General features: G+C 42.4%; 1 pseudogene; it reads left to right on the plus strand.

Annotated features, from left to right (window-relative positions):
• Positions 1 to 249: 249 nt before the first annotated feature.
• Positions 250 to 403, plus strand: LOC122812391 (annotated as a pseudogene).
• The last annotated feature ends 6,151 nt before the right edge of the window (positions 404 to 6,554 follow it).

Raw genomic sequence — 6,554 nt, forward strand, 5'->3', positions numbered from 1 at the left:
GTCACGTAGGGCCACCCTCAGGGGTGTACACTGGTGTCCTCTCTCCCCTCAATGGCTGTCATGAGGCATCAGTTCGAAGACCTGGAAGGTTGGCATGTTGGCTACATGCTGGGCACGGCAGGACTCCCTTCCTTCCCACAGCGTGCGGCCAGTAATCCTGGTCCGGACACCTGGGAAACCTCGCCTGCTCGTCTCCCAGTGTGATGCCGCATGGGCAGCAGTGCCCTTGGCGACTGAGAAGAGAACCGTGTGACTGAGCGGTGGATCACTCAGCTTGTGCATCGATAAAGAATGCCGCTAGCTGTGAGAAGTAATGTGAATTGCAGGACACATTGATAGCAGACACTTCGAAAGCACTTTGTGGCCCCAGGTTACTCCTGGGGCTATGCCTGTCTGTGGGTTGTTGTGCCTTCCATTGCCCCCACAAGGGTTGTCCTGCCCAAGCGAGGGCATGGCCACCCCAGAGAGAGAAGCGGATGGAAGAGACGAGTCTCTGCTGCTGCCCCAAGCTGGGAAGCCCATTCGCGCCACGTGGATGGGAGTGTGGAGGCACGTGCCCGGCCCTCCCCTGGTGGCTGTTGGTGGTAAACGCCACTCGCCTGCCCTCCTGAGGGTGTGGCCCGACATCCACCCACACAGTTCCCACACACCAGGGTCATGTCAGCCCTCCTCTGCCACCCAGTGTCCGGCAGCAGTGGGTGCACAGGCCATGGGAGGGGTGGCATGTCTGTCCCCATGGCCTCCACTGCCTGCCCGCCCCCCACCCCACGTACACACTCTGAACACAGCCTCAGATCAGACGTGGCAACCCACCGAATTTAGGCATATTACTAAGAAGAGGAAAAAAAACTAATTAGGATTCCCTCAGTAACAGTGAGTGAAGAGGGAAGAGGCCAGCACCAAATCCCTGCCCAGGCTACGGGCATAGGGAAATGTGGCATATGGAAGTTTGTCTCCCCTGTACCACCCAGGGAGCCCAAGTCCTTGTGACCGAGGCTGAGCCAGTGGATGGTGCAAGACCAGTGGAGGCCCCTGGCGCTTCGGGATCAGGTCTTCCCAGAGTCCAGTAGTTTGTGAATGCAGCCCAAAGCGAGTGGTAAACTCCATCTAAGGCTAATTACTGGCACAAGACAGATAGTGGACACGTACCATAAGAGAAAGTTGAAAAGAACTTTGAAAAGCGAGTTCAAGAGGGTAGGTAAACAGGTGGGGTCCTTGCAGACCACCCAGAGATTAGACCTTGAAGGGCTTGACATCTGTAATCAACACCCTTCCTCCAGTATCGACTATACCAATACACCCAGCTTACCACCAAAATAACTAGACCTAACCTTAATAGCAACTCAGGCTCATGCCTGGACTGGATCTTAGTTTCCTTGCCTAGCAATATCTCCTCCTCTGGTGTACTACCAAACACAATTAGTGACCACTCACCTGCCTTCACAGTAAGCTAATCTACTCTAGTTCCTAGTAAATACCAATACAAACTAGAGACCTTACTCAATTCTGCCCTATCACCTTCAATGAAATACTACAAAGCATCAATTGGTCAGCTTTAACAACTCTCCCTCTAGACAACGCTGTTGAATTCTTCAATTCAACATTTCTCAGGATCTTAAATAGTTTAGCCCAACTCCGTCAAAAAAGAGTAAAAGCCAAGTATGCCAGCTGGCTTGCTACATACATACATACATACATATGTTTCAAGCACGGGCATTAAAGCCCTTCTAGCTTGCCAATATGCCAAAACACTTGTTCTCATAATAAATGTCCAGGCTGTTCTTAAAAATATCTAAACTAGTACTTGCTTTAATGTAATTTGGTAATCTATTCCAAGCATCAGCTACTCTGTCAGAGAACAAATTAGTACACGTCTCATTCCTATAGAATATTCGACATAGGTTATCAGACGATTCTCTAGTACTTTTTGATAACCCCAAACATTCCCAGAGGTAGTTGTCCCTAAATGCCCTATATACCTGAATAAGATCTCCTCTTAAATATTTGTAAGAGACACTGTACAAGTTCAGATATTTTAGTCTTTCATAATAACTTATATTTTCACATCCATGGATGCCCTTAGTATATTTCCACTGTACTCTTTCCAGTTTATTAATGCTTGTTTTCCTATAGGGTTTCTATATTGTTATTCCATACTCAAGTTTGGGTCTAATGCAACTAACAAACAATGACTTCATTATGTTGGATTTCCTACACTTTATAAATCTTTTTATACAACCTATAGTTCTATAACTATCATTAGCCAATTGGTTGATATGGATTAGAAAAACACATAGCTGAATCTACCCATATAGCCAGGTCCTTAAATGAGTCTACAGTTTCAATGACTGTGTGCTGTATTAAATATTCACCTTTTAAGTTTACGTCTCCCAAATCTCATATGCTTAGTTTTTGATGTATTTATCAACATGGGGATGCACAAGTCGGTGCATTTCTTTGTGCCAGTCCCAAGCCCAGATAAATGGGGAGGGTTGCGTCAGGACTGGCATCCGGCATAAAACTTGGCCAAATCATTCATGCGGACACCAGTAAATATTTACATACCAAATCAGTCGAGGCCCGGGTTAACAACAACCGCCACCAGTATTGTTAGCCAACAGGGTGCTGGCAGAAATCCAACAGGGTGCTGACAGAAATTGGGCTACTGTTGGCAGAAGGAGGAGAGCAGGCGGAAGACATGGCCGAAGGCAGGAAGAGAGGAGAAAGGCTAGGACTGTGGTAGTGAGGATCGGAACTTTGAATTTTGACAGTAGGACTGGTATACGGAGAGAGCTAGCCGATATGATGGACAGAAGGAAGGTTGGTATATTGTGTGTGCAAGAGACCAGATGGAAGGGGAGTAAGGTTAGAAGTATCAGAGGCGGGTTCAAATTGTTTTATGGTGTGGATGGGAGGAGAAAGGGCGTAGAAGTTATCCTGAAGGAACAGTATTCTAAGAGTGTTTTGGAGGTGAAAAGAGTGTCAGATAGAGTGATGTTTATGAAGCTGGAAGTTGATGGTGTAATGATGAATGTTGTTAGTGCATATGCTCCACAAGTTGGGAGTGCGATGGACGAGAAAGAAAAATTTTGGAGCAAGTTGGATGAAGTGGTGATGACTGTACCCAAGGGTGAGAGAGTGGTGATTGGAGCAGGTTTCAATGGGCATGTTGGTGAAGGGAACAGAGGGGATGAGGAAGTGAAGGGTAGGTATGGTGTTAAACAAAGGAATGCAGAAGGTCGGATGGTAGTGGATTTTACAAAAAGGATGGACATGGCTGTGGTAAATACGTATTTTAACAACAGTGTCAGAAGAGATTTGTGACAGACGAGTACCAGTAAGAGTGAAAGGGAAGGTCTACAAGAGGGTAGTGAGACAAGCTATGTTATATGGGTTGGAGACAGTGGCATTGACAAAAAGGCAGGAGTTAGAGCTGGATGTGGCAGAGTTAAAGATGTTAAGATTTGCACTGGGTGTGATGAGGATGGACAGGGTTAGGAATAAGTATATTAGAGGGTCAGCCCAGGTTGGAAGGTTTGGAGACAAAGCCAGAGAGGCAAGATTACGTTGGTTTGGACATGTGCTGAGGAGGGATGCTGAGTATATTGGGAAAAAGATGCTAAGGATGAAGCTACCAGGTAACAGGAAAAGAGGAAGGCCTAAGATAAGGTTTATGGATGTGGTGAGAGAGGACATGCAGGTGGTTGGTGTGACAGAGTAAGATGCAGAGGACAGGAAGAAATGGAAACAGATGATCCGCTGTGGTGACCCCTAATGGGAACAGCCAAAAGAAGATGATGATGATCAACATATTATTCTCCTGTGCCCAAATGGTCAATTTAGTCAAATTATTTTGCAGACATGCCTTATCTGTAACGCTTGTAATCAGTTTACCCAATTTCAGGTTGTCAGCATATAGACTGTACAACACCTCAGATGAAAAAGTAAGGTCTGAGAGATACAATCTAAAGAAGTAAGGGCCTAGTACAAAGCCCTGTGGGACACCTTGACTGCAACCATGGATTTCACCTGTCCAGTTGGTGTGTGATACTTGCCATGTCCTATTTGTAAGCCATGCTGCTATCCATCTTATCAACAGTACATCAATACCTAGTTGTACTAATTTATTGATTAGTGTTTTGTGCATGACCCTGTCAAATGCTGAAGTTACATCTCTATTAGTAGCGTTGTTGCCTCACAGCAAGAGGTTCTCCCGTTCGATTCTTGGCTGGAGTGCAGGGAGTGCCTTCTGTGTGGAGTCTGCATCTCCTCCCCGTGGTTGGGTGGGCATTCGAAAGACATGCGTAAATGGGCGTGCCTTCGTTGAAGGTTGAACGTCGAGCTGGCACCTTGGCATTCATGAAAATCTACTGCCAATCATTAGCGGTCCAGAGTTCCGTTATGGCAACCTCTAACTGGGAAAAGCTGAAAGACAACAACATCACTATAAATCACATCACAGCACAATTTTTTCATTCATAGCTGTTATTATATCGTTACATGTTACAGGTGGTAATAGATCTGTTTTCAACATATGCATGCTGATGTATGGTTTCAAGTCCCAACCTATCCAGTTCTGACAATAACTTATCCAATATTACCTTCTCCATTATTTTTCCACATGAAACTAGACTTAAGGGTCTATATGATTCTGGGTTTGTCCTACTCCCCTTTCCCTTAAAGACAGGTTTAATAAGTGCATGTCTCCAATCTTGAGGAATCTCCCCATATTTATATGACCTAGTGAATAACAGATGTAATGTCAGTGTAAGTTCTTGCTTAAGTGTTCTCAGGTCATTGTTACTTATTCAGTCTCTTCCCTGCATTTTGTTTGGATCCAGTTTGCACAGTTCTTTTTCAATATAATCTAATTTGATTCCAGTATTTTGGGTTACCTGGTTGTCACTAGGACAACTTACCACCCCTTTTATGGAGCCAAACTGTTTTGCATAAGATTTTGTAAATATATCTATAATCTGTTGTGTCCGAGAATAAATTTTAGAATATGCACAGTTTATCAATTTGTGTATCTTTACTTCTTCCACATCTTATATATCTATAAAAAAGGTTTCCTATTATGCTCACTATCTTTATATAAATTTTCTTCAAATTTTTCTTGATCTTGTCTAACATTATGCTTAATCAGTTTGTCCAGCTCGTTTATTCCAGTTTTCAAAGTTGTAGTTCGACCTCTCTTCCATTTCTTATATTTTTTGTCTCTCACAAAATCAGGTATCTTGTTCTTATGGAAATATACCCCCCTGATGTTGCATGCCTAGATCCTGATGTTAAACTTTTTTTTTACTTTTTGCACTCCAACAATTTCTCTTTCAAAACTTTCCACATTCCATCTTCCATTTTTCCACTGAACATCTCACTCCAGTTAGTTTTATATAGTAACTGTTTTGCTTCCATATAATCTGTAATTAACCTTTTGTGCATTGGCTTAGATTTCAGTTTGGCAGAATTTTCTAGCAACAAATTAACCTTTATGACCCCATGATCACTGCACATCAATGGTGGTAAAACTTGACTTGAAGTTAGAGTAATTTCTTTGGGAACACAAACAATATCTAGTATATTCCGTTCCCTGGTAGTTTTTCTTTTACAATCTGAAACATTTGTTGTTTCTGAATATACTCTGTGAATAATTTATTTACCAACATTGTTGAATCAATATTATTCCAGGCTGTTTCTGATAAATTCAAGTCCCCAGCTAATATTATTCTTCCCTCCTGTGTTTCATGTAAAAAATGTATGAATTCCTCTAGGTCATCTGCACTTGACTTTGGTGGTCTGTACACTACAACAATTGTTATATGTTCCAGGGTTGTCTTTATTGTCACAGTTACACAGTCTATATTATTGGGGTTATCATTGAACATGTAATAATCACAAGTCTCATAGCTATCTTTAATCCCTATCATAACACCTCCACCTGATTTTTTTGTTAGAATGTCTGTTACAGTAAAAACATTTATACCCTGACAGAACTGGTTTCCAGTCACTGTTCTTTAACTAGGTTTCACAAACTATTACATCAATTTTGTGGGAACGTAGCAAATTATCTAATAAAAAAAACTTTATTATTAATGCTCCTAGCATTAACAACCATTAGAGATGAATGAAATGTTGCCATCTGTGAACTGTTACATTTTTGACCTGGCAAAAATCCTGGCTAGTGTTTGTCAAATATTGCAAATATCTGCTGCAAAAATTCTCTTCCCTGATCTAGACAAATGCACACCATCCTGTCTGAACACGTGTGCCCAAAAGAAGGCTTGGATGCTCTAGACATTTCCATTTTTTAAAACAGGACATTTTTTTCCATGTAGGTGTTTATCCAAAAAATCTTTTCATTCACAGTGACCTGACTATCCTTTCTATAGGTGACTTGCGAAAAATATGTCCTAACACCAGTACAAGCTATACTACCTAGGAGGGCCGTCAGTTCCCGACTAACAGTCAGAGAATCTTTGTTGGTGGCATAATTTGTACCAACATGAATAAAAACAGATCCATACTTCCTTACATTAAGGCATTCCAAGGCTTGT

Source organism: Protopterus annectens, chromosome 9.part0, assembly GCF_019279795.1.
Source record: "Protopterus annectens isolate FY-2018-M chromosome 9.part0, PAN1.0, whole genome shotgun sequence".
Classification (NCBI taxonomy): domain Eukaryota; kingdom Metazoa; phylum Chordata; order Ceratodontiformes; family Protopteridae; genus Protopterus; species Protopterus annectens.